The 9,529-nt window shown below is 37.8% G+C and overlaps 1 pseudogene; it reads right to left on the bottom strand.

Moving 5' to 3' along the window:
* Nucleotides 1-8,998: 8,998 nt before the first annotated feature.
* Nucleotides 8,999-9,329, bottom strand: LOC101334436 (bolA-like protein 3 pseudogene; annotated as a pseudogene).
* Between the last annotated feature and the right edge of the window lie 200 nt (nt 9,330-9,529).

Here is a 9,529-nt window from a genome sequence, read left to right as displayed (position 1 = left end):
AACAGAATCGTCTCCCAGCTAATTATAACATACAGTATTTCCCCAGCAGTCTTACAATCAAATTATTCAAAATTGCATTTCTTTATTGCATTTTGCTAAAACCCAAGACAAGCAAACATCAAGATAATAAACAATTATTTATTGCAAATTATTACCTAATATATAAGATTAACAGCTTGTAACTATTAAGATTAATACATGTGGTAAACTGTATTTATTATACTTACTTTGTAGCAAATATCTTTGTATAAAACATATGTTTATGTATTGCAATTAATGAGAAAAAGTGTAAGATTAACAATTTAGGTTGGGTTTTGCTTTTAGATTTATGCGCACTGTAAAACTTATTTATTGCACTTATTAAAAGTATTTAATGATGGACTTTTAGATGCTGTATTTTTAATGTGCAAATATAAACTAAAGGAGTATTAAATTACAAAATGGAAAATTATAACCGAAGTCAAAGAATCTAACTATTTTCTGCTATAAATCTGCTTTAAAAAGATCATCACTGGAATTACTGAATCTTTAAATAGTGGCCTTTATGGTACATAATGAGTTCCAATGAGTTATCCTTTGAAAGGCTTTTTTCATCACTAAACTAAACTCAACATTTTGCTCTTAAAGATAAATGTAGCTAACAGCACCAACAGTGGAATCATTTCGTTTTATGACGAGAAGTTGAAGTAACATTGGAGGGAAGAGGTGCATGGCCGGACGGCTCCCCTGAAAGTGAGGGAGGAGGACAGGCTGGCAGCAAAGGCAGAGGCTGGAGTGGGGACAGCTGGGCTGAGAGGCGATGAGCATCTTGGGTGCCGACGGGGAGAGCCTCATCTTTGCCACCCTGGCTCGCCTCCTGGGGTGGAGACAGGGGCAGGTGTAGCTGGAGCCGTTTCTTTGCCACAGAATTAGACAGTGACGCACACAAAGGTGGTGGTGCTCAGACTATGGAAATAGCAGTGAGGCACTGGCTGAGCACTTCTTGCTTTCCCAGGGTGCAGAGGCCCCACTGCTTTGCTAGGAGGGGGAGGTGTATTCCAGAAGACAGAGCAGAGGGGCAAAAGAAACCCCTTGGGAAAACCTGCCCAAGTTCTGGGCCACTCATTTTCAAGAACTTGGAGGAACAAGCAATAAAAATGAGTAATTCCTGGGTTTTCTATGGAGAGGAGTCTGCTCTAGCCAAGGGCTGCTGAAAACGTGAAGCAGTGTGTGCCCTGCCGGCCTGTGGCCATTGGCCTATCCCTGATTCCCGAGTCCGGGGTCTCATCCCACCCCAGGTGCCTGTGGGTCCCTGAATAAGCTGGGGTCGGAGTTTGAACACAGACAGCAGAGACGCCAGACCTCAGTGCCTGTGAGCTGCCCTGGGACCCCAGACATGTCCTTGTTCCTCTGGCCTCTGGGTGGGGATTGGCAAGGGGTGCAGGCCTGCCTCTTGCACGCTGCATGGAGGGGATCGGGGAGCCCTAGGGGATGTTGAGTAGCTTTATTCTCACCTGTGCTAAGCCTTCTTAGAAGATAAAGAAGGAAAAGGTGGAGGTGGGGGTAGGCAGGAGAGAAGGGAGAGAGGAGCTGCCAGCTCCCAAGCTGCTCAGATCTCTCTTCCCTGGTGGAAATTTGGAAAATCCATTCTGCTTACTCACAAGGCAAGTGTTCATTTTCTCAGCAGCTTGTGTTATTTTATTTCAGATGTTGAACGTTTTCCTCCCCCCTCGCCCCGAAATAATTATTTCATTAGTAGTGAGGACACATACAAAATATCCTTGAAAAAGTGTGTAGAAAACGTAAAACTCTGTCGTTTTATGAGAAGCATCGTGGGTGGAGTTTGGTGCTCTGGTCCTGGGGCGCACCAGTAGGCATCCCCGGGTGCCTAAAGGGAGGTTGGTGGTGGGCTGTGGTTCTGCCTCTTCCTCCAACCTGGCTGCCTGTGACAGCGGGAAGGCTGGCAGGCTTCCATCTCTGCCGGGTTCCCCAACTCTCTCATAGACGTTCATTTATTAGCCCACCAACTCCCTCATTTATTCATTTGTTAATGAATCCACTCATTTGTTCATTCATGAATATATTGGTCAGTTAATTTAGCAATTCCTTCCCTCCCTCCCTCCCTTCCTTCCTTCTCTAATTCCTTGTTGGCTCATTTAGTAAGAAGAGTTTCGGGCTGCCTCCTGGGAAACAGCGCCCCGCTAAGTTTTTCGGGATGCGGCGCTGGTCAGAAGTCTTCATCAGAGTCCCTCAGTGATGCTCGGTCTTTACTCCCAGAGACTCCGTTCCTGGAGTTTTCCCTGAGGACCTCCTCTCCAGCGGTTCCCATGCCAGGGGCTGGGGCCCACGCTGGGATCACAGCTCAGGGCACATGGGGGCTTTGGCTGTGGAGGGGTTGGTAACAGAAAATCCACTCTCCAGAGGAAGGATCCATGCTAGACCTTATTTTCCCCGGGAGTCTAAGGGATTAATTTTTCTCCGGTGCTCCTAAGGGTTTGCCACAATTAGAAGATTCAACCTCCCAGTAATAAAAGATGCTAATGTTAACGGCAAAGTGATCTTATTTTAACCCACCAAATTTGTCAGTGTTGTTTGTGGACTTGGTGGTATGTAGTCAGAGGCGAGGAACCAGCAGCATGGCTGGCTGCCGGGGGTGGTGGCAAGGAACAGGAGAAGTTACCAGGAGGGTAAAGTACGCTTTCTTCTGACCTAGGGAGACCTCTCTAGGGGTTTATCCTGAGGACATTATTACAAATGAGCATAGCAATTTACTATAGGTGTGTTGTTACGGCATCTAGTATAAAAGAAAGGTACTGATGAAACATATATGTTTAACCACTAGACTAGATGAATGAATGATTTAAATGCAGCAGATGGGTGCCTGGGTTTTCATGTTCTGCTAATTCACTCAAGCAGTGCATTTCAAAAGCATTTTGGTGTGCACAGCCTTGAATGCCACAATTCTACTTTTAGGAAATGTCTGCGGGGAATAATCTTAAATGAAAACAAAGAATCATGTACAATGATGTTTACTGCAACTTTATTTTTGACTTTTTATTATAGAAAACTAAAAAATGTACAAAAGTAGCATGAACAGAAAAACAGACCCCCATGTACCCATTCCCCAGATCCAACTCCCGGGCTCCCTCCTGTACCCTGGTTTACTGAAGCATATCTCAGGTACCTTGTTACTTCCTCCATCGATGACTCAGAATGCATCTCTAACAGATAAGGACTCCTTAGAAAAACATAAGTACAATAACTTTATCTCACTTTAACAAAAATTCCTTCATATTGTCAAACATCCAGTTTTGTCTCATAATCTTTTTGTTTCTTTTAAGCTGCTTTTTGAGGCTTTGAATCAGATAAGTTCCATCCATTGCAATTGGTTGACATAACTCATCGTTTTTCATCTCTAAGTCCCCACCTTCTCTTTCTCTTTTTTCCTTGGAATTTATTTTTATTTTTTTACCCTTGGAATTTATTGAAGGAACTGGATGAATTGTACCATTTCCTACAGACTTGATTTTGCTGATTGCTTTGTTTTTGTGTCACTTATGTTTTTATGTCTCTTGTATATCCTGTGACTTTGTCACCAATAGAAACCAGAGATATTTCCATATAGCATTATAGCTATTGTAGGTGTCTCGAACTATAATTTGTGTTCATCTCTGTTTAGAAATTATTGGATCTGCCATTAGACCTTGTTATTTGATAAGCTAATGAATATGCACATATAATGATATTTTGGGTTTTGCCCATTTAAAAAATGCGACTGATTTTTTTTTAAACTGAGGAGTTTTGAGAGTTCTTTCTATAGTCTAGCTACTAGTTCTTTTTAAGATATACAATATTTTCTGGAACTTGTCTTTTCATCTTCTTCACATGGTCTTTTGAAGAGCAAAACCTTTTAATTTTGACGAAGTGTACTTTATCAATTTTCCTTTTGTGGACTATGATTTCCTATCAAGTCTAAGGACTCTCTGCCTAGCCCTGGATTCTAAGATTTTTCTCCCATGCTTTTTACTAGTTCTGTAGTTTGACATTTTACATTTAAGTCTGTGATCAATTTGAGTTTATTTTATAAGTGTTAAACTTAGATCAATATTCTTTTTTTTGTTGTTTTTGCCTATGGATGTCAAATTTCTCCACAGCCATTGGTCGAAAAGGCTGTATCTTTCCTTCATTAGACTGCTTTTTGTGCCTTTGTAAAAAATCAGCTGCACATACAAGATATGGAAGCAACCTAAGTGCCCATCAACAGATGAATGGAAAAAGAAGATGTGGTATATATATATGCAATGGAATACTACTCAGCAATAAAAAAGAATGAAACCTTGACATTTGCAACAATGGATGGACTTGGAGGGTATTATGCTAAGTGAAATAAGTCAGACAGAGAAAGACAAATACCGTGTTATCACTTATAGGTGGAATCTAAAAAATACAACAAACTAGTGAATATAACAAAAAAGAAAGAGACTCACAGATACGGAGAACAAATTAGTGGTCATCACTAATTAGCAGGAAGAGGGAATGGGGGAGGGACTCTGGAGTAAGGGATTAAGAGTTACAAACTATTATGTATAAAATAAGCTACAATGATATATTGTACAATATAGGGAATACAGCCAATATTTTATAATAACTATAAATGGAGTATAACCTTTAATAATTGCGAGTCACCATATTGAAAACCTGTAACATATAATATTGTACATCAACTATATTTCAATAAAAAATATCAGCTGGGCATATCTGTGTGAGTTACTTTTGGGCTCTCTATTCTATTCCATTGATATACAGTTCTATCTCTCTGCCAGTATGCCGTATTGATCACTGTAGCTGTACAGTAATGTTGAACTTGGGTAAACCAATTCCATTCACTTTATTCCTTTTTTCTAAAATTGTTTTAGCTATGCTAGTTCCTTTGCATTTGAAATTAATTTTAGAATACCATTGCGTGTGTGTATTATATATGTATGTCTTTGTCTTTCTAGAATTTTGATAGAAATTTCATTAAAACTGTGTATCAATTTGAGGAGAATTGATCTCTTTGTTGAGTCTTCTAATCCTTGAATGATTATTTAGATCTTCTTTGATTTCTTTCATCAGCATTGTGTAGCTGTCTGCACAAGCCTTGTACATGTTTTGTTAGATTTACATCTTAATATATTATTTCTGAGCAATTATAAATTATATCTGAGCAATTATTATATTAAACATTTTGGTGTTCATGTGTTTACTGCTAGTATATAGAAATGTGGCTGAGTTTTGCATGTTTCCTTGTATCTTGCAACCTTGCTGAATTCACTTGTTATTTCTAAGAGAATTTTTGTAGATTTCTACATAGATAATCAGGTCATCTACAAATACTAATGGAAACAGTTTTGTTTCTTCTCTTCTGATTTGCATGTCTTTTATTTCCCTTTTTGTTTCATTATTGCACTAGCTAGAACTTTCACCAATATGTTAAATAAGAATGGTGAGAGCGACACCTTGCCTTGTTCCAGAACTCAGGGGAAAAACATTCAGTCTTTCACCATTAACTGCAATGTTAGCTGTAGGTTGTTTATAGATGCCCTTTATCAAGTCAAGTAAGTTCCCCACTATTCCTAGTTTTTTGAGAGCATCATTCTTTTTTAAAATATCATAAATGGATGTTGAATTTTATCAAATACTCTTTCAACATCAATTAATATCATTATATGATTTTTATTTATTTATTATTTTTTTTTATTTTTGTGGTATGCGGGCCTCTCGCTGTTGTGGCCTCTCCTGTTGCGGAGCACAGGCTCCGGACGTGCAGGCTCAGTGGCCATGGCTCCCGGGCCCAGCTGCTCTGCGGCATGTGGGACCTTCCCGGACCAGGGCACGAACCCGCGTCCCCTGCATCGGCAGGCGGACTCTCAACCACTGCGCCACCAGGGAAGCCCCTGATTTTTATTTTTTAGCTTGTTAATACTGAACCAGCTTTGCATCCATGGAACATATCCCACTTGGTTACTGTGTGTAATTCTTTATATATATTGCTGAATTCTATTTGCTAATATTTGTGAAGGATTTTTGCATCTACATTCATGTAGTTTCTTTCTTTCCTTCCTCCCTCTCGCCCTCTCTCCCCTTCTCACTCCCTCCTTTCTCCACTCTCTCTCTCCCTCCCCCCCCCTCTCTCTCCCTCCTGCCTCTCTTTCTTTCACAGTCTTTGGTTTTGGCATCAGAGTAATATAAGCTTCATAATATGAATTGGGGATTCAGATTCCTTCTCTTTATTTTCTGGAAGAAATCCTATAGAATAGCATTAATTTTTCTTTAAACATTTGATAGGATTCATCAGTAACACTATCTGGGCCTGGAGGTTTCCTTTTTAGAAATTTTAAATCACAAATTCAAATTTCTTAATCATTACAGGGCTATTCACATTCTTGTTTTCATATTGAGTGAATTATGGTACCTTGTGTTTTTTGAGGAATCAACCCATTTTATTTTAGTTGTCATATTTATGGCTATAGAGTTGTTTACATATTGCCTTATCATTCTTTTTATATCTGCAGAGTTTGTGGTGATATCCTCTGTTTTATTCCTATTAAGACAATTTGTGTTTTCCTAATTTTTTTTCTTTCTTTTTTTTTTTTTTTTGGTCAGTTTGCCAGAGATTTGTCAATTTTATTGATCTTTCCAAAGAAGTAGTTTTTTGTTTCATTGATCTTCTCTATTGTTTTTCTGTTTTAATTTCATTTATTTATGTTCTTACCTTATTATTTCCTTCCATCTGTATGTTTCCTTTGGGTTTATTCTGCTCTTCTTTTATATGTGGGAGCTTAGATTATTTATTTGAGACCTTTCCTCTTTTCTCATGTATGCATTCAGTACTATAAATTTCCCTCTCAGCACTGCTTTAGCTGTGTCCTACAACTTCTGATTGTTGTATTCTCATTTTCATTGTTTCATTAAAAAAATTTCCCTTGAGACTTTTCTCTTAATCCATGGGTTATTTAGAAGTGTGTTGTTTAGTTTCCAAATGTTTGGAAAATTTTCTGTTATCTTTCTGCTATTGATTTCCATTTGGTTTTATTGTGGTTGAAGAGCACACTCTGAATGACTTAAATTCCTTCAAATTTGTTGAGATTTTTTTTCATGACCTAGGATATACCCTATTTTTCTATATGTTCCATGGACACTTGAAAGAAATGTGTATTCTGCTGTTGTGTGGATTGTTCTTTAAATGTCAGTTCATTTTCTTGGTTGATGGTGTTGAGTTCTTCCATATCCTTGTTGCTTTTCTGTCTAGTTTCTGAGAGAGGAGACTTAAAGCACTCAACTATAATTGTGGATTTATCTCTTTTTCCTTTCAGTTTTGTCAGTTTTTACTTCTTATATTTTGCAGCTCTTTTGTTTGGTATAAACACATTTAGGATATATACACATTCTAAGTGTATACACAAGTATACAAGAATAATGTATATAAGAATGCATTCTTGGGACTTCCCTGGCCGTCCAGTGGTTAAGATTCCACTCTTCCACTGCAGAGGACACATGTTCAATCCCCGGTCAGGGAACCAGGATCCAACATGCTGTGCCTCATGGCCAAAAAAAAGAAACAAAAATAGAAAAACAGAATGCATTCTTGGTGGACTGATCATTTTACCATTATTATCCTTTTCTATCTATAGTAATTTTCTTTGAAGTCTATGTAATCTGATATTATTATACTCCTTTTATTTATTTAATGTTTGCATGATATATTTTTTTCCATCCCTTTGCTTTCAACCTGCCTATGTTGTTGTATTTGAAATGAGTTTCTTGTTGACAGCATGTAGTTGGGTCATGTTTGTTAATCCATTTCTGCCACCTCTTTCAATTGGTATACTTAGACCATTTATATTTAATATAATTATTGATATATTAGAGCTTAATTCCGCCATTGTCTTTCGTTTATTTTCTGTGGTTTGTTTCTCTGTTTTCTTTTTTCTGTGTGCCTGTGGGTTAGTTTGAACATTTAAAAAATTCCACTTTGATTTATCTGTAATGTTTTTGAGTGTATCTCTTTGTGTAACTTTTTTAGTGGTTGCTCTAGGCATTACATGCTTGATATATAACTTAGAATATCATCATTTCACCAGTTTGAATAAAGTATAGAAACATTACCTCCCTTTAACTACCTTTATTTTCTCCACTTATAATATTGTTGTTTAAAATATTTTCTCTACATACATTTAGAACTACATCAAACGGTATTGTAATTTTTGCTTTGATAATCAAACATGTTTAGAAAACTCAAGAGAAGGGAAACTTATAGTATTTATCCACATTTTTGCTCATTGTATTCTTTCTTCTTTCCTCATGTTCCAAGGTTTTTTTTTGTTTAGTAGCATCCTTTCTCTTTACAGAAGTTTTTAAGCCTTTCTTTTAGGGTAGGTCTGCTGGGGACAAGTTCTCTTAGTTTATTTTCACTGGAGAATGTCTTGATTTCCCTTTAATTAAAGAAGGGCATTTTTGCTGGGTATAAAATTTTGGGTTAGGCAGCCTTTTTTTCAGCACTTGAAGAACATTGTGTCACTTCCACTGGCCTCCATAGTTTCTGATGAGAAATCTACTATTATTCTCATTGCTTTCCCCCAGTATTAACATATCATTTTTCTCTGGCTGCTTTCAAGATTTTGTCTTTGTCTTTCGCTTTCAGAAGTTTATTTATGGTGTGTCTTGTATGGCTTTTTCTGTATTTATACTCTTTGGGTAAAATTAGCTCCTAGAATCTGAAGGTTTATGTCTTTTGTCAAACCTGGGAAGTTTTCAACCACTCTTTCTTTGAATACTTTTTTTTTTGTAATGAAAAAATTTTTTAATTGTCTGTCGCCTTTAATTAACATCTAAATAGATACCATATTCTTCTATAATTACAATATGGAAATGTCTATGAATAAAATAGATAAATTTTTTGTCATATGCCTAGGAAAGAATGGTGGCAATAAGATTCATCCAAGGTTTCAGCAGCAATATCTATGTAGCCAGGACGTGGTCAGTGTCTGAGGACAGAGGTAAATATCCACAATCCATGCATACATTTGATCTTTTCTTTTAGTGTCTGATTTACCATCTGGTGCTGCTGGACAGTTCTCTTCTTAAATTCTTCTGATTTGACTTGAATTTCATACATTGTCCTACAGTCTCCTGAAATGTCAGTGACTTTGATAGCTGTAGCTCGAGGAAACTTTTCTTTGAGAATTTGGGTCTCTTTGATCTCCCCCCTCAGTCTGCAAGGCAAACATTCACTGGGCACAGTGGAGAAGAGGAAGCTGGCAGGTTCCACAGAGCAGAGGTGCTGCCAAGGCTGAGCTCCATGTTGCCATGCCCGGCTGATGTGGCCTGCTGTCTTAGGTCGCCGTGTCATTCTTTGAATACTTTTCAGTCCTGTCCTCTTTCTCCTCTCCTTCCAGGACTCTGGTGAAATGAATGTTAGGTCATTTGTTATAATCCCACAGGACCCTGAGGCTCTACTAGTTTTTCAGTCTATTTTTCTCTCTATTGTTCAGATTGGGTAATGCCTATT

The sequence above is a fragment of the Tursiops truncatus genome, chromosome 19, assembly GCF_011762595.2.
Source record: "Tursiops truncatus isolate mTurTru1 chromosome 19, mTurTru1.mat.Y, whole genome shotgun sequence".
NCBI lineage: Eukaryota > Metazoa > Chordata > Mammalia > Artiodactyla > Delphinidae > Tursiops > Tursiops truncatus.
This window is presented reverse-complemented; position numbering and strand designations above follow the sequence as displayed.